Source organism: Podarcis liolepis (genome assembly GCF_965112155.1).
Source record: "Podarcis liolepis genome assembly, chromosome: 6".
Taxonomy (NCBI): domain Eukaryota; kingdom Metazoa; phylum Chordata; class Lepidosauria; order Squamata; family Lacertidae; genus Podarcis; species Podarcis liolepis.
Genome location: NC_139559.1, coordinates 58,975,532 through 58,994,734, shown reverse-complemented (window position 1 = coordinate 58,994,734; position 19,203 = coordinate 58,975,532). Strand labels below are relative to the sequence as shown.

The 19,203-nt window shown below is 43.7% G+C and overlaps 1 protein-coding gene across 11 annotated transcripts in view; it reads left to right on the top strand.

Annotated features, from left to right (window-relative positions):
• DAB1 (DAB adaptor protein 1) overlaps positions 1-19,203 on the top strand; it is a 573,658-nt gene that overhangs the window by 366,402 nt on the left and 188,053 nt on the right. For 2 of the 11 annotated variants that reach the window (XM_083510317.1, XM_083510315.1), the window contains exon 1: positions 8,352-8,900. The exons of 6 other annotated variants lie outside the window; for them this stretch is intronic. The gene's annotated coding sequence lies outside the window, so the exon portion shown is untranslated. Of the gene's footprint in view, positions 1-8,351; positions 8,901-8,952; positions 9,131-19,203 lie in introns of those variants that run through there. 3 more of the 11 variants (XM_083510311.1, XM_083510319.1, XM_083510316.1) reach the window with 3 other exon arrangements.

The window sequence follows — 19,203 nt, the reverse complement described above, 5'->3', positions numbered from 1 at the left end:
ACAAGGGGATTCTCACCTATTCCCTCTACTTCCCACAACCCCTTGTGCCCTCCTCCCCCCAAAATCTGTTCTAGGGGGTTGCGTACCTTTAGTCAGTGGAATCCTCATTTGGATCTTTGTCCTATCTATAAATATCAATTTAGCAGAAGCCTACTTAGGATTGAATCCATAATAAATAAATAGCTAACAAATAATAAAGTGCAGCTGAAGCCTCTTGGGCTTGTCAATCATAAGGTAAGCGGTTCAAATCCGTATGACTCGGTGAGTTCCCATTGCTTTGTCCCAGCTGCTGCCAACCTAGCAATTCAAAAGCATACCAAAGAAAGTAGATAAATAGGTACTGCTGCGGTGGGAAGGTAAACAGTGTTTCTGTGTACTCTGGCACTCATCATGGTATTCTGTGCACCAGAAGTGGTTTAGTCATGCCGGCCACATGATCTGGAAAGCAGTCTGTGGATAAATGCTGGCTCCCTTGGCCTGAAAGCAGAGATGAGTGCTGCACCCCATAGTGGAATTCAACTGGACTTAACCATCCAGGGATCCTTTACCTTACCTATAACTCACAATTTTGATATGAAATGCTCCATATATAGTGTTTGGGTAAGGTAAAAGGTAAAGAAAGCCAGAGTTAATGCTCTGGAATAATTTGAAAAATGCTACCACTGCAGCTTGGATTGTTTAGTCTTTGTGTTATGGACAGCCCAGATTCAGAGTAGGCTTCTTGTGCCAGCCACTGCAGAAACCTTAAATCTTAGAGAGATCCAGCTCAAAAAATAGCTACAGTTAAATAGACAAAGCCACAAAAATTGAAAAGAAAATGAACATATATTAAATTTGTCGACAGGAAAGAAACATGTTAAAGCTTTTCTTGACCCTTGCCTTCAGCCAGGCTGCCAATCCAGCCCTGCAATGATTGTTCTGCTTATTTATAAGGGCTTAAGATAGAATGTAGTAAAAAAAACCAATAGGATTGTGATGCCAGACATCTTTGCAAAAATGTTGCATTATATAATACTGAAAGAAAAAGCCTCATTCTTCAAATAACTTTCTCCAAAGTGATCTTACAATAGCAGCACCCCAGAGTGAGTGTTAAGTTTTTGTGTCACTAGGAATGCATCAACTTTGACTATGGTTGGGTTTTCCAAGGTCACAGTAAGCTCACAACATGGGAAGCTGAACCACCAGCCACTAGTATGTCATACCTTAAATATTGGAAGTGGGAATACACTTGCAGTTTAACTGCTTCCACAATGAAATCTTTACAAATGATTACTTATTTAAGTTGACTTCAAAGTGCCCTGGAGTGGGGCATGAGATACTCAATCATTTGCACATTTCTAGGCAGTTTTCAAGATTGTTGAAAACCCTGAACAGGGAATTTGTGATCAGTTACCACTCAGCCCAGAGTTCCACTGATGATTCAGATATTTAAAGCTTCATGTTAAAAAGTCCTGATGAAGTGCTAGCTCAATCAATTATGAATTCTAAGGGTTGCAGCCAACTAAGTGGCACTCAAGAGTAGACCCATTGAAATCACTGCACCTATGTTAGTCATGGATAGCTCAGTTGGTAAATCATGAGACTCTTAATCTCAGGTTTGTGGGTTCAAGACCCATGTGGAGCAAAAGGTTCCTGCATTGCAGGGGGTTTGACTAGTTGACCCTTGTGGTCCCTTGCAATTCCACAGTTCTATGATTCTACTATGACCATTAATCCCAATGAATCTACTTTGACTCACATTGGCCACCATTCTAAAGTTTGGTTTTAATTCTGGAAGTGCAAGACTATTGCACCCATCAAATGTCCACACTGTTGCGCACCATACACCTGCAGTTAAGATCTACATACTTAATGTCACCTGAACGCATCTTGAAGGATGTGTGTTTAGGATTGCAGCTTTAAAACACAGCACTACCTGGCTTACCACCACCACTGGGGAAATCTTAAGTTTTCATTTACACCTCAGTGAATCTGCGACAGTTGAGCGTAGTTGACACAAAGCCTGAGAAAAATGCTAGGCTCCTTTCTGAGTGGAGATAAATTGGGAGTTTGGGAATGAAAGACAAGATATGGAATCGTGAAGCTGCTAATAGCTCTATTGCACTTTTCTAAGTGTGTGTGTGTGTGTGTGTGTGTGTGTGTGTGTGTGTGTGTAACACAGTAGAGTAGTTTCAAGCATCAAAGGATGCTCTTTACCTAGCCAGTCTATATCACCACTTTCCCCCCGGTGCATCCGGTGCATTTTTGTTGGTTTAAATATTTAATACAGTTCTATTCTTCCTTGAAGATTAAAATCACAATGACTTAAAGCACTGGAAGCCATCAAAATACATCAAATAAAATGCTGTCAGAAAGCCACCAAAACAGTCATTAATAAAAACACAATATAAGAACAATATATAAAGATTAAGGGACCAATAAATCAACCGCTTGCTGAAATAAAAATGTCTCTATAGACGGAAGGGATAGACTAAGCGTGGAGGGACCAAAACCAGCCACCCAAAGCATATCCAACTGCCCTGACCTGATCCTAAGAACCTTTCCCTTCCATGCTCACAAACACATTTATATACCTCAGTTGATGTTTGCTAAGCAGAGTCAGAGGCAAAGGGACAGAATAGATTCTTAACTGTTTCTTTTCTCAATGTAAACAGTAAAAGTTCTCTATGCACCTTAGTTGCCCATTGCTGTGTGCAAGTTGTGACACTGGCAAATCAAAGTAACCAAGTGAGGTACTTATTGCAAGTAGGAGTGCTCTGTGAAATAACTCTGTTGCTGTTCACACAACGTCAGAGGAAATGAAGAATCTTTAGTGTGTAGATGTTAGTGGCTGATGACACCAAACTGAGTGGGATAACTAATGCCACAGAAGACAGACCTGTGGGTATAGGGTGGTATATGAAATATAATAATAATAATAATAATAATAATAATAATAATAATAATAATAATAATACAGTCATACCTTGGTTGACGAATGCCTTGTGAGTCAGTTTTGGCTCCCAAATGCCGAAAACCCAGAAGTGAGTGTTCCAGTTTGTGAACGTTCTTTGGAACCCGACATCCAATGCAGCTTATGTTGCTTCCAAACGTTTTGGAAGTCAAATGGACTTCCAGAATGGATTCTGTTTGATTTCCAAGGTACCACTGTAAAAGATTACCTTAATCAAATGGAGAACTGGGCCAAAACTAACAAAATGAATTTCAATAGGGACAAGTATAAAGTTCTGCACTTATTCAGGAATAACCAGATGCAAAAAAAATATATGATAGATGGGGGACACCTGGCTTGCCAGTAATACGTGTGAGTACTTCCGGGTGGGGAGGAGTTGTGGTCGGTCTACGCGGCCACCCACTCCTTTCTGGGGTTGGTGGGACTGCGTCCCGCATCATTTGGTGGTCCCAGCCATGTCATAGCTCCAACAGCCAATCCAGCTGTTCAGGGGGCATGGCTGGGACCATTTAAACCTCACCGCAAGCCAGGGAGCTCCCTTCTGGCTCGGTTTGCCGATCTCCCACCCTGACCTCCCTATTTTCAGGTACTGACACTGGCCTTGCTATGGACCTCAGTTGTCGCCACTGAGGGGCCTGGTAGGAATTTTTCCACTTGGCAAATTGGCTTGGGCCATTTGGTTTTTGCCTACCTCGTAGCAATTGTCACAACATTGTAAGGTTTTGTGGTTAGGCATTAGTTGAACTTATGTTGGGGGAGGGGAGGTGTGGCCATCACCTGCCCCTCCAATATTAAGGGTATTCTGTTAAAGGAATCTGGGGGTGTGGCTCTTGTCTGAAGCCTGTGGAGAGGCTAGGGCCATGCCACAACACTATCGGGAACCCTGGGGTGAGTGTGAGTTGATTTGCATTGACAGTGCTCCTCCTACTGTTGGTTGACCCTTACAAGACTCCCTGCATGGCGGGCTGGAGGCAGATATAGTCGGGTCAATTCCAATGCCTAAGCCAATACCGCTCACATTCTGTAACCAATAAAGTTATGGCCTAAATTTCCCCACTAACTATTAACCTAATATCTGTGTCCCTGTGTCTTATTCATCAATGGGGGGGGGGTGGCCTCGGGCTCTTGACACGCAAAAGGATCTAGGGGTCTTAGTAGAGCACAAGCTACAGTGTGATGCAGCAACAAAAAATGCTAATTCTATTCTAGGCTACATCAACAGAAGTATAGTGTCCCAATCAAGGAATGTAATAGTCCCACTGTAATCTGCCTTGGTCAGACTGCACCTGGAGTAATGTGTCCAGTTCTGGGCACCACAATTGAAGAAGGATGTTGACAAGCTGAAACGTGTGCAGAGGAGGGGAACCAAGATGATAAAGGGTCTGGAAACAAAGCCTTATAAGCAACAATTAAAGGAGTTGGGTATGTTTAGCCTGTAAAAGAGGAGACTGAGGAGATATGATATCTATCTTCAAATATCTAAGGGTTTTCATATGGAGCAAGCTTTTGTTCTCCTGCCCTGGAGGATAGGACTTGAACCAATGGCTTCAAGTTACAAGAAAGGTGATTCTAACCAACCACCAGGAAGAACTTTCTGACAGTAAGAGCTGTTTGGCAGGGGAACAGTCCATGAGTGTAGCCAGGATTTTTGTTGGGGGTGGGCAGGCTTTTGTTGGGGTGGGGTGGGGGGTAGAAACTCAGATGTGAATTGATTTTTATCAATTTAGGGGAGCAGCTGCCCCCTCCCCCGGCAACGCCCATGGAACAGTCTCCCTCAGAAGATTGTGGACTCTCCTTCCATGGAGGATTTCTAGCAGAGTTTGGATGGCTGTTAGTTGAGATTTCTTCATTGCAGGGTTTGAACTAGATGACCCTTGGGGTCCCTTCCAGCTTTAGAGTTCTGTTATTCTGTCACTTTGGTAAATATCAATCACTTACCTCACAATCCACCATGTGGTTCTCCTACCAAAGGTACACTGTGGCTGTTCAGTTTACTTGAAAGTACATCATTTGGATGAAATATGACAGGCTTCTGAATAGACATTCATATATTGCACTGTCAGATTCATAGGGTTTGCACAAGAGTAGTGCCTTTATTCTACTTGCTAGAGAAAGATCCATGAGCATATAAATGTCCTCATTCAATTACCTTCAACGTAAAGTTATGAACTAAAAATATTTTGCATTAAATTGGAACAGATTGCTTATGGTAACTCTTGCATAATGAAAGGGTACAATGAAGAATTGCAATTCAAATTACTTTTCAGGTCTGTTCAATTTTTTTACTTTTTTAATAGAAAATTGCACAGTATAATTACAGCATATTCATTTGCATTCATATTGAAGCCTTGTGAGCAATTTTGCTCTTTTATACTTTTTTAAAAATATTTTAGAAGTGTGACTTGAATCAATAAATTCCAGCACTGAATATCAAATTGACACTTCTCATTCAAAGTTTTGTGTGGTTTTTTTAAAACCCTTTCATAAATTTGAATTTTATAAATTTCATAAATCTTCATTGTGTATCCACAGGATTGCATGAGGCTGTTACCTATGCAGAAGACATAACTTGGGGTGCAAACTTGGAAGGCTGTTCAAAACCTTCGTTAAAACTTAAGGCTCACAGTTCATGCTCACAACCCAACACAATCCAATTAAAATGAATAGGCTTAAGAAAAAGCTATTGTGATGATGATGATTAATAATTTATTATTGTTATTGTTATTGTTATCTGGCCCCCTCCCGGCCAGAGCCAGGCTCAGGGTGGCTAACATCAAAATATATAATACACTAAAACATAAAGTTCAGCAATCGACTGAAATACAGCTTAAAATCGGATTAAAATCAAAGTTAAGATCAGATGGCTACCCACAAATTATAACTATAGGGATTGGAAACCCTAAGTACTCACCAGGCTCGACTATTTGTATGAGCCAGTGAGAAGAGTTAGAGAGGCCACTTATATGCAGGGTCTTGTAAGAGGAGGGGGGTCAGACTGGGCCCTGACCAAAGGCCTGGTGGAACAGTTCAGTCTTGCAGGCCCTGCAGAAAGATGTCAAGTCCCTCAGGGCCCTGGTCTCTTGTGACAGAGCGTTCCACCAGACTGGGGCCAGGGCCGAAAAGGCCAGTCTAACCTCCTTGAGGCTGAGAAACTCCAAGATGTTATTGTTTGCGGACCATAAGATCCTCTGCAGGGTGTACCAGGAGAGGCGGTCCCGTAAGCACAAGGGTTCCAGGTCGTATATGGCTTTAAAGGTTAAAACCAGCACGTTAAACCTGACCCTGTACTCCACCGGGAGCCAGCGCAGCTGGTGTAGCACTGGATGGATGCGGTCCTGCAGTGAGGACCCTGTAAGTAGTCTCGCCACAGCATTCTGCACCTGCTGGATTTTATGGGTCAGCTTCATGGGCAGCCCTGCATAGAGCGAGTTACAATAATCAAGCCTGGAGGTGACCATCACATGAATCACAATGGCTAGATCAGGGAGGGATGGTAGTGGTTAGAGCCATGAAACTCACTTGGTGCTTAGGCTATGTCATTCTTTCCCGGACGGCAGAGCAATTTGTATCCCAGCCAGGTAGCGGCATCTGGGATGTGAAGAAATGGTGGAGCCACAGTTGCTCATACTTGCTGGGGTGGAAGGCAGGAGATGGGGCAGACAGAAACCTACTAGCCTGGAGCTGATGTAGAGACTGGGCTCAAATCAGGCCTGGTACCATCAGATGATGTCAGTGGGGCTAACTCAGCCACTGTCTGCCTCATGAGTGGGTGGGACATTCACAGACTGCCACTACCAGGAAGTCCACGGATAGTAAATCTGGCTTCCCACACTTTAGCAGGCAGAATGAGGAGCTCTGCTAGCGTTCACTCAAGGGGAAGATTCCCAGTGCAGTGCATCAGAGATTTACTTTGGACTGCACCCTAACCTGCCTCTTGCAAGGAAGAAGAACAGCACGTGAAGAAGTCCAATAAACAAACTTCCCATAACATCTCCAGAGGCAAGCTTCTCTGTGAAACAGCCTCTTCTTCTACAACTATGCTTTCTTTGGTTTTAATACAGGCTCTTTCATCAGGAAGCTGTGTGGAATGCCTCCGTCTCTATTACGGACAGGGTGATATTTGTGGAGAGAAGCTGCTATCACAGAGTAGGTTTAATGGTTCGTGAATTTTGTGTCGAGAAGATAGCGTCTGGATGACTCCTGAGCTGCTTGCAGTAGACCTATTGCCTCAGCAGCAAGTGCATTAGACTACATATGCTCAGCTCATTGACTCTGGAGGTAGCAGCCCTAAATGCCTCATTAAATTTTCATGGGTGACTGAGAGAAGCCACGAGGAAGAAGGGGGGGCACACCAGCAACCGCCCCATCACATTATTTGTTATTATGATGGTGTTTTCTAGGGAAGGAGGGAAGAGAGAGAGAGAGAGAGAGAGAGAGAGAGAGAGAGAAGCCAGGGACCTGAACATGAGCAGGAGCAAAAAAAACTCACTTCCAAAGAAACGACCTGTTTTCCGTAGGTTTTAGACAGTGCACCATTCCACTCGAGATTTATCCTTCCTCACAATGACTTATTAATGAAAAATAGCTGACATGCTATTAAGGAGCATGCAAAAGGTGCAGGGGCATGAAATGGATGGAACGAAGTGTGAAAAAACAACAACCCTGTGTATCTCTGGTTGGGGACTTGGTGCCCTAAAACGGGATGCCAGAACTTCAGGGTCCAACCAGATTTCTTGAGGGAGGTTTCTATTCCAGACCCTGTCAGAGCGAGCCTTTGCGAGAGAGGAAGCAGTTAGTTGCAGGCACGCGCTCTCCCTGCGTGTATGCGTGCATTTGAATAATCCAATTGCAAGGAAACTCTGGATTTACAGTACACGGCTGGTTCTTTCTGAGGCGCAGAATGCCTGTAACTATATATAATTTCCCCGCATCTCTCTTGAACACCATCATTTAATGAAATTGGCAAATTAAAGTGGGGGTGTCCCCCCCGGTGTAATTATAACAGCTCTCCTCCTGCAATCAGTTAAAAAAAGAAAAAAGATACAGAAGTGCAAACGTTCGTGAGGAGGGATGTGACAGTATTTGGCTGTAAGCAGATGCCCGGGTATATTGGCGAAAAGTCTGAATTGGGTCTCCAGGCTTTCCTCAGGACCCCCCCCCCTTTCTTTCTTTCACCCCTCGCGCCCTGTTCCTATGGGAAAGTGCGCGCGTGGGGGGGGGGTAACATGGTAACGGGAGAGCCTCGTCCTCGCAAAATTTCTCTCCCACTTCGATAGGTGCTTTCCTCCCCGAGCGCGCGAAGTCTCCCGGCTGGCGCGTGGAGATGGAGGGGCGTGGAGCGAAAAGAGGGGCGCGTGAGGGGAGCCTCGTTTCTCGCCGTGCCAGGCATGCCTCCTTCCCTGGACCAGGGAGCCCGCGAGTCGCGTGAGGAGAACCCAGCGTGGCTTTCTCTCTCCCCGCCCACATCTTGTTTTTCTTACACGCCGAGGACACCCTCACGCCGCTTCAGAAAGCATCCTCCTCATCATCATCACCATCATCATCCAGGCGCTAAATCCTCTCCCCACCCCCCACTCCGCGTCTCCCTCGCGTCTCTCCGAGGGGGAGGAGGCGGCGTTAACAGCAGCAGCAGCAGCGACGGCGGCGGCGGCAGCCAGCGACCCTTCCTCTCCTCCTTGGCCTCCCCCTCCCTCGCTCGCTCTCTCCGGCTGGCCTCAGCTTAACCGCGTCGTCGGGGGCCTGAGAGGGCAAAGGCGGCAGGGGGCGGATGCACCCAGCGAGCAGCGGAGGGGGATGGAGGAGCTGGCGGAGCCGCGCGCGGGCTGAGCTGGGGACGGAGAGCGCGGGAGAGAAAGAGAGAGGCGAGCGGCAAGCGAGCGGACGGGCGGCGGGCAGCAGCCGCCTCAGTCTCCGACCATGCGCGGGCGGGAGGGCTCGGCCCGGCGAGGTGAGTCGGGTGCGAGGCGGCGGGCGCCAAAGGGGGTGGGGCAGCCGGGGGCGAAGGCTGCGCGTGCGCCTTGGCGTGGGGAGCAGCGCCCTCGGAGGCGCCCGGGCTTCCCTTGCGCGCGCCTCAGGGGGCGCCTCGTCGAAGTCGAGAGCCCCGCTCCCCCTTCCGCGCGCAGCTTCCGCGGAGCGCGTGTTCTCTCCCCAGCCGGGCTCCGTGCGTCCCGAGAACAGGTGCCGTCCTCTTTCCAGATGAAAACAAAGTGGGACACGTGCGCGCGTGGGGGCTCCATGGTGCGCGCGCGGGGAGGCAATGTTAGAGCGAAGGAACCTCTTCTCTCTCCCCCCCCCCGCCCCCAATGATATGGAATTTGGGTTTGCTCCATTCGCTGAATGCTGGTGGGTTCCTCACCTCCTCTCAAACGCGAAAGGTGCCTCCCCTTTCCTATTCCTGCTTTGCCTCAAGGCGGCGGGTGGCCCCCACGTGCAGCCCTGCGGAGTGGAGAAGCAAGTTTTCTGCAGGGCACCCATCCTACAAATTGGCAAAGAACCGTGCAGGAATAATAGTCCCCCCCCCCCCGCCGCCCTTGTCTGTCAGGAGGTAGCAACTGGGAGTTGTGGAGAGAGAGGAGGCGGTGGATGCTCTATTTCTGCCTCCTTGGACTGCTGGCTCCTCCGTGTAGGCATGATGGGGGTGGGGGGAAGGGTCCCCTGTAATTGCTCTGGTGAGGAAAATGCTTCAAGCTCCTCATTATTTTCCCACTTCGTTACAAGGCACAGATTCTCCAGGCATTGACAGCGGCATTCATCCCGCACTCATCTCCAACTTGTCTTGCGTTCTCCATACTCCCTCCTGATACATAAAAGAAGGAAGTTTCGCTGCTCATCTCTTTAAACCCAACAGTGGAAAAGCTTCCTTCCAGCTTTCTGACATGCATTCTTTATTAGACAGTTTGCATTCTTTTATAAGACAGGCTTCTTTTTCCTGTGCTCTTGCTTATAAACCCCTATGAAGATCAGCCTTGTCCTTATAATTACTTCTGCTCCCCAATAAAAAGCACAGGAGAGAGGTGGGGGGAGAATATATGATTGTGTGCTTAAAAAATAATAGCAACCAGGATACAGCGTTCCTGGTGGAAAGCTGCATGTGTGATGGAAATGGAGTTTGTTTTGTGACTGAGTAATAGTTCCCATCGTTCCATTATAGCTATACACAATGTCATGTTATTGTGACAGCCCACAAAAATATGTTTCTTCTTCTGTGTTTACTATTATGCACAGCAATGTTGCAGATGCTTTGGTAGTTCCCTGGGGCTGTTCATAAGGTAATTGCACATCAGATAGTCAAGCAATTTTTCTGATTTCAATAGTACGCAGAAGGAATTCTAAGTCCAAATCAGGGGGAAAAAACACAAAGCCTTTATTGTTTGCAACTCTGCTCAGCTCTGAGCCTAAACCGATATATACTTAGGGATGATCTTTGGTTTGCAATCTGTCATTTTCATAATGCATCTCCTGAACATCATTGTACTGCTCTCTACTGTCCATTTAAAAAAGGTGTATTATTAGAGTCTCATATTTTTAAAAGCACTACTCATTCGTGTGTTTGTCGGGGTTCTTCTTTTATATGATATATTAGGAGTTCAGCTTCTTCCCCCTCCCTTGTGAAAGGAACACAAAAAACTGTTATAACCAGAGATACAATGTAGCAAGTCAGAGAAGGATGTCTGCTACTTTAGGACACAAGCTTCATAGTCATTGTAGAGATGTACATGTTGTATGCATCCTCGTGTTACCAGAGTAATTATTGGGTGGAAAGAACGCTTACTGAGGAGATGACAGAGCATGCTTCGCCCCATTTAAAACTTTCACTTGTTCGGAACACATCTAATGAAACGCAAAGGTACAAATATCATCACTGAGGGTATTTGAGAGTTTATCTGTGCAGACCTCTAGATGTCTCTGTATAGGCAAAGAGCTTGAAGGTGGGGGTGGGGAATAGACTCTTAGACCTTCTCATGTGTAAAAAGGCATCCCTTCACAATGGTGGCTGTGGAGGAACTAGGCCCCTTATCTGGATGTAGTCTGGGAATCCTAGTTTCTCAGCAGGCTTTGAAACAACTCCAGATGATTTTGTTGATGGAAATTGTGTCGGGTATGATTTTATGAAAAACATTTCAACACTGTAGCAGCATTTGCGTGTAAATATGATGGTATTTGTTGTAAGCCACTCTGAGCCCAGCTTTGGCCACGGAGAGCGGGATACAAATAGAGATTTGTTGTTGCTGTTGTTGTTGACAGAGGTGTTCTGCTATCACAAGATTCTCCAAGTACTGTATCTGTAGAGTTTGGAAGCAGCCCACTCTCTTTTTGGATCTACTGTGTCTCAGGTTCAATTCGTTATTTGAGGCCAATCTGATCTTTTAAATCCAAAGTCTGCTTTGCTCCATTGATTATAATGGGAAATCTAAAATGGGTGATAACTCTTTTCACATAAGTGGGTGACATTTGCAGACAGAGGAGCCCCTCCAGTGTGTACTAAGTCTACAAAATTACAGGTAGATACATTCTGGCTTTTTCATGCAGGGAATCTTAATTTTTTTAAAAAATAAATAAATATAAAATTTAATTGTTTAATATATTGCCACAGTTGAACGCAACTTGCAGGCAGGTTTGTCATTTGTGAGGTGATGAAGCCTGCCAAATTTAGGAAAGATGAGTGCAGCAGTTCTCCTACAAGAGCAGACTTGGCCATTTTGGGGTGGGGAAAAAGAAATCCCATGACCACCCCTAGTTTTCTAGAGGAAATCATTTTGAAAATTGGGACATAAAGGAAGTACTCCTGAGTAAGAAGCCTGAAGAAGTTCAGACAGATGCTTCCAGGGGCTATTGAGCTAGTGATTTTACCTTAGTTATAAAAAAACAACAACTGGAAAAAAGTTTGTCTTGCCACACTGTCTTTCTCTGTGAAGGAAGGAGGGTGTGTGTGTGTGTGTGTGTGTGTGTGTGTTAGAGAGAGAGAGAGAGAGAGAGAGAGAGAGAGAGAGAGAGAGCACTACTGTTTTTAATTGTTTATTAGAGAAAACTTTGCTTGGGAAAGAAGCAGGCCACCCCTATAGTCTTAACTTTGCCACTTACACCTTGCTCTCATGGCTAAAACTTGGAGGCGATTGATGGTCCATAGGAAAAACAACTGAGTGTATTTCAACATCCCCCTTCGTTTCTGATACAGTAGTGGCTGTGGAAAATAATTCACTGTGATTAAAACGTAACAGCAGGTGACTGATAGGTGTGTAGTGGCATTCACTTGTCAAAATTAGTCCGTGGGGGGAAGGAGATGGGTCTGCTATGCCAGCGTGTTTCCTGATAGCTCAGTAAGTAGAGCATGAGGCTCTTCATCTCAGGGGTCAAAGGTTTGAACCCCACGCTGGGCAAAAGATTCCTGCATTACAAGATTTGTGCATTTCAGGGGGTTGTACTAGATGACCCCTAGATGACCCCCCTTCCAACTCTACAGTTCTGTGATGATGAGCATTCCGTACTCATGATCAACTGATAGGTGGAGAGTTCAGTCCTGGTCTGCAGTGGTCTGCTTTGCCAGCATGTTCCCTTCAGGGAGTGTTTTGGCAAAACACCACCCAGCAGGACTGAACCCCACCCCTATCAGCTGATGCCAACCAAGGATATCAGCTGATTGACAGGCGGACATTGTTTTGTGGGAAATGATCATGTGAGCCAAACTGGACCCCCTAACAGGCCAAGATAAACCTGTGGGCTAGAGCTTCCCCAACCCAGGTGCTGACCACCAGTGGTGTATTTTTGACGGATTGACATATAGCTTCATTAAAGAGAGAGGGGCTGTAAAGGTTATTATATTTCTGTTTTAAGAATAGACCACTCTTTGAGGCAGTCTTCACATTGAAGGGAATGAATATTTCTGAAATAACTGCAGCGTACATTGTAGCCCCATGCAGAGTGTCAAAGTGCAGAAATGTATGTGAGTGACAAGGGATTTGGATCACACCTGCCAGTCCTCTCTCTGATATCCAAGTATTGATTGTAACTTTTGCGCAGAGACCTCCATGAGTAGACTCCAAACTCATGGACTGTGCCTTGCAAAAATGAAGGTCATGTGTTCAGGGACAACATGTGTTAGTCATGTCAGTGGCTGGCTGAATGGAAAAGATTTCAGGGAGAGAAGAAAGGAAGATTAATAGTAAACTTACACAACAAACTCCAAAAGCCTGTTAGAGTGTTTATCATTTCCTGACCTATCAGTAAAAATTAGCAAACAGTTTCTTTCACACAAAATAGTTCCCAAACTAAATCTTTATTTCACAGGGAACTATTTCTATTACTATAATTATTTTGCCAGTTTCCTAAATTCTGACTCTATATCTGCAGTACTTAATCACCTTCATTGTTTTCGGCCATTCAAACAGAATAAAAATTACTTATTGTTGATGAAGCTCATCTCTCAAGCTGTTGCACAGTATGTTTCTATAGCTGGATGCAGAACTGTGGAAACTGCAGAGAATATATCAAATCTTTTTTTAACTCCCCTCCCCCAATATCAATCTGCTCCTTGCTGCTGTGTTTATTTAAAGAAAAATAATAACAGGAAGTTATTGCTAAATGTTTTGATCAATATCTTGGACTTCTACCTGCAGTATATGATATTTTAACACCTGCCTTTAATATATACAGTAGTTTTGGAGAAATGTTTTAAATTGAGGCTGCAATTCTACTATACTTACCTGGGAATAAGCCTCTTTGAACTCCATGGGGCTTAACCTCTGAGTAGATTTGCATACAGTAGGGCAGTGGAATGGACTCCCTCGGGAGGTGGTGGACTTCTTCATTGGATGGTCCTCTGACATAGATGCTTTGCTTGAGATTCATGCTTGAGATTCCTGAAAAACAACTGCCAGACTTTTAGAAGACATCTGAAGGCAGCCATGTTTAGGGAAGCTTTCAATGTTTAATAGACTATTGTATTTTAATATTCTGTTGAAAGCCACCCAGAGTGCTGGGGAAACCCAGCCAGATGGGCAGGGTATAAATAAATTATTATTATTATTATTATTATTATTATTATTATTATTATTATTATTGCAGGACTAGATGACTCTCAGGATCCTTTGCAACTCTATGATTCTATGAATTGTGCTGGAAACAAATATTTCTCCTCTATTAATATTTTAAATGTAGCTAACTGGGATATCTATAGATTTTTGAAGGCAAACTGAATATAACCCCCGCCCCCGGCCTAATTCTCACACACTTCCCAGTTTGTTTAATTACATGCAATGTGTTCCTTACACTTAGAAGGAAAATGAATGTGGATGCCTTTCTGCATGTTTTCCTATATTGCTTGAGCTCAGGGTGGATTGCTTATAATGCTGAGAAAGGGCGGTATCTGTGGCCTGCGTTTCTGTGCGCTTGTGCGATGATTTAAGACCATTTCAGGACAGCAAGGGAGGAGGACATTGGCTCTCATGCTTCTCAGTGGGATCTGTCTTCTGTGAGTGCACATACCAGTGGCTTCATCTTATGATGATTGAAATTGATTTTTCTTTTTATCTCAGCTGGTGAAAGATCCAGTGGGTGCCCTTTGACCGGTGGCCCCATATGATGAAGTGACACCAAAAGTGGAGATTATCATCTTGAGATAGAAGCTGTAGGGCATCAAGAGAAAGCGCCACAACATAAGCAGACTTTGTTGAGGCAGTAAGCAGGCTTGAATGCATTTGCAAGCCATAGCTATCAGCATGTAGAACTAAGTGAAAAAAGCCAGGGTCAATTAGGATGAAGGCTGCTTCTCACGAAAACCTCTGCTTCTAAGTTCATATATGTTCCTGGAAAATAAAAGGTTACTTTATTATGCACGTTAACATGTTTATTATGCATGTTAACATACACACAAACCAGATACAAAACTAAATATATTGCTTTTTCCCTAGTGCTGAAGATAAATAGATAATAACAGGTTAAATAAAAATAGTGTTATTTCTTTTTCTGCGACTGTTTAACATTGCCACATACATGTGTAACCTATTAAAGGCAACCCCCAAACAACAAAGCATTGCAGGGAAATCCTAATCCCTTATCCGTCCCACTGGAGGGCATAGGATAAGACAGAAAGGACCATCTGCTGGGTTCTGTTGGCCTGTGCTGCTGGGTCAGAGTCCCCTGTTGCATCCAGGGACTAGGAAGCTACTGTGTAAAAGTAGCCTGTGTAAAAGACTTGAAACAGGGTGTGGCAATGGTTTGGCACCATTGTCTTTGGATCCATTGCACAGGTGCCCTGGAGCTGGCACAGCAAAAAGAAGAAGAAACCTCACACCCCATCTTCTGTGCTGGCTGGAGTGAAAAGCAGTGTTTAGGATTGTTCTATATGAGTACTTTTGGAAGGGGTGTTGGACTAGAACAGGATGCACTCCAGGGACAGGGAGTTTTAAAATGAAGCAACCAACAATCCCTGCCTCTGTGCTTTTGCTCTCCAGACTTGGTGTGCTTCTGGTAAAATAAAATAAAAAGTTGCTCTTCCTTTGTCTTGGCTGTGTAAGACTGAATGGCTTTTGCTTTTGCAGTGGAGTGGCAAAGTTATCAAAGTTTTCATAGATCAAAACCTTTTGTTTTAAATTATGATAAAAATAATGAGTATAGGAATACCTATGTGACTTCTCAGTTTCATGTTTTTGTGTTGCCAGATGGCTCAAAAACAATAGATTGGAGAAGCAAAATGCTTTGTCTACTATCTTGGGGAAGATCTTCCAGGGAGGTCTTGTGTGAAAAGTTCAAGTTTGGTGAATTGAAGGCGTTCCACATCAGGAACTCTTTAACTTTTGCTGCTATTTCATAAATTTATTTAAGAAGGGTATCATTTGCCTAATTTATGTTGGACTAAAGGAACTCCACTATGTGTAGTTTGTAGAGAAAAAAGTGATAAATGAAAAGGAATTTGGTTTGTGGATAATCACATCAACCTATGACACTAACGTGTGCAGGTGTGATCATGGTTCCATGTAGGCCAATGCTGTCTGCTCTGAGTGGCAGTGTCTCTTCGAGATCCGTTATGACTTGAGAGTAATCACTCTCTTGTTTCATAGTGGTGTGAAGGGGAATTATAGAGGCAAGAAATAGCAGTCACATATCTACTGAGGAAGGCATGGCATTTGCTGAGTTTATTTCTGAAGGTCCTATGCAGTTCCTTCTCACAGACAGAAGAGTAATCCTGACTGTGCAGGATTGTTTAAACCTGATCAGTCTTCACATGCACAAATGTTGCCAAATTGCTATTGATTTTTCAATTTTGCTATTTGCTGGGTATGAAGAAATCTTTTATTGCTTAAATCTGTGTTTCCTTTGTTTTGTCTCAGACGGTCATTCATATAGTAATGCTGGCAGTAATACCTCAAGAGCGATCCAAGTGCCACTTCACAGTATTCTGCTGCAGTCCCTCAGAAATGAATGGGATTATAATTTTGTAAGTGGTTCTAGAATTGCCCTCTCATCTTTTTTTCTGTAGGAAGACAGATCTCATGATAGTTGTCTATTTTTGCACAGTATATGCCAATCTAAAAATATAGCCCAGCAAAGATTTTACCAGCAAACTAAGAGAAGAGAATCTTCAACTCTTTCATGAAGATTTTAAATATGTGCATTTGAAAGTGCTGGCTTTACTCAAATGGACTAAGGAATATGAAGAGCACAAGTACGTTTCTCACACTTTTCAGCCACGAGCGGTCAAACCACATGAAAAAATATCTAACAATAAAAATTCTACAATAATTATCAATAAATTTCTACTAAACATATAAGAAGGCTGTCCCACATGCACTTCAATTAATAAGTAATACAGGATTTATAACCATTAAATCAATAAACCCTTACAGCACAAATATTCCAATATATTTATAAGGGGATAATAAAACAACAATACTCCAGCAGCCAACATAGCAAAACATATACCCTTTCAAGTAATAATTGAAACTGCTATAGAAAAAAGTTAAATAAATTATGTAGCCACAGTTCAAAGAAATAATACTGCTCTGATTACATTTGTTTGTTTGTTTATTAACTTTTAAATATGTTTAGGCCACTTTGCTGACCAGATGCTTATCCAAAGTGGCTCACAATAAAAACAATAGAAAGAGAAAAGAACAATAATACAAAATTTCAGAACTTAAAACTACAACTTGGCAACACTCCACATAAGAAAATGTAGCCACAGAGTCAGAAAACAACAACTATCAGGCAATCACCCAGCTATTAAAACATCTTGGCTGGAAGGCCAATTTGCAGGCGGCGTCTTCAGGGCCTTTCAAAAATTGTGCAATGTATAAGTTTGATGCAGGTCCAAAGGAAAGGAATGCCATAATTATGGGCCTGCAGCAGAGAAGCATCTCTCCTTTATGACCACAACTCTTACCAACTTAAGTGGGTGGACACACCAGGTAAGCCTCCAAAGCAGATATTAAAGCACATACAGAATGTTTTGAGGGCAGGTGGTCTAATAAATGGGTCCAAAACAGCCAGGGCTTTAAATATAAAAAGCAACACTTTAAATTGGGCTTGGAACCACACCAGTAACCAGCACAGTTGAAATGGTAAAGGTGTCACAGATGTGACTGCCTCACCCTCAATAGGACTTTGACCAGCTGAAGTTTCTGAACCATTTTAAAGGCAGTCTCCCATAGATCAAATTACAGTATTGACAGAACCAGAGCATGGATCACTGTGGCAAGGTCAGCCCTGTCCAGATAGGGGTGCATTTGATGAAGCAGCCAAAGCTAGTAGAAAGCACTCTTCTTCAGTGCTGAACCCACTGTGCTCCTGACTGCATACTTGGTCTTTCCAGAGCTGGGAATCTCTCCACCCACAACTTGGATTCAACATCAGCTTGCTTGATAGCATCCATCCTGAAAATGCTTCTAGGCACCTGTTTAGGATTGCAGCAGGTTCCCTGGGATCTGAGGATAGAAAGGAAAGGATAGATAGAGCTGAGTCTTGTCGGCACACTGATGGTACTGCAGCCCAAACCTACTAGTGGCTTCATGTAGAAGATGGTTAAGCATCATGGGGTAGGGATGGGCAATGAATTGGTACACCATCCAAAAATAGTTCGAAGGCCACATTGTGATAGCGATTTCATAATATTTGACCTGGCAATGTATCGTGAATCACAATGTTTGTGTGTCATCACTTCTACATGTATTGAGGAGCAGCGCAGCGCTTGCTGGAGGTGGCAAGAAGATGATGAGATTTGGCATCCGCTGGCTGTCTGCCTTCCCTTTCCCCTCCCCGTTCCCTCCAGTGTTAGAGCAGTCCCAACCTCAGCACCTTTCTATAACCACAGTGTCATGCTGCTTGCCTTCTCTGTCTCGCTGGAAAATAATACCGGTAGCTTTCTTTTCCCTTCAAATAGAAAGTTTGTGCAAGAAGTTTTCTTAAAAAAACAACAACAACACAACAACAACTTCATACTATATAATCTTATTTGTATGGACCCACCTCATATTTGGAAATTGTTTGTATGCCAGCCGTTCTTATGCTTCAAACTACTCCACAGAAAGGTTGTTTTCTATAAAGACTTCTTGTCTGTGTGGCACAGCTGCAGGTGGCAAACTATCTTATTGAGTGGCTCTTCATATAGCTGGTGAAATTTTAGGCACACTGTTGTAAGAGGGGTTGACTTTATCATTTGCATCCTGCTCTTCTACAGTAATGCTCAGAGGCTCACAATGGAGTAAACATAGATACAGTCCTAAAATACAATTTGAATGAATCAATCTCGTTAACAGCAAACAATTCAAATGCGATATATAATAAGCAAGTAGAACAAGCCACACTGAAGCAAAACTAACCAGATGTTGAAAGCCTGTCAACATTTGAGTCACATGTTGAAACAGGACCCAATGCAACTCTGCAGAAAATTAATTTTTCCTCTGTGCACACTTACAGCAGGGCCTCTGAGATCTCTACAATCCATGTGGAAGTACGTTGTTGGTGGTGTGGTTGCAACTGGGCAAAAACTAGGGAGCTGATCTCACATAGGGCTTGTCCTGTGGAGTTGTACCACACAGTGATTATTTTTTGTGAATGGTTCAATATAATGTGGAAAGACAGTGCCTCTTCTGTGATGGAAGTAGAAGTGGCTGTGGCAACCCAGTCAGATGGGAGGCATATAAATAATAAAATTATTATTATTATCATTTATTTGGCTCTTTACATGAGGTTAGGGAACAGAAGTGTGTAGTTGTTGGAGGCTGAATGGAAGAGAACCCATAAGGTAAGAAAGCTAG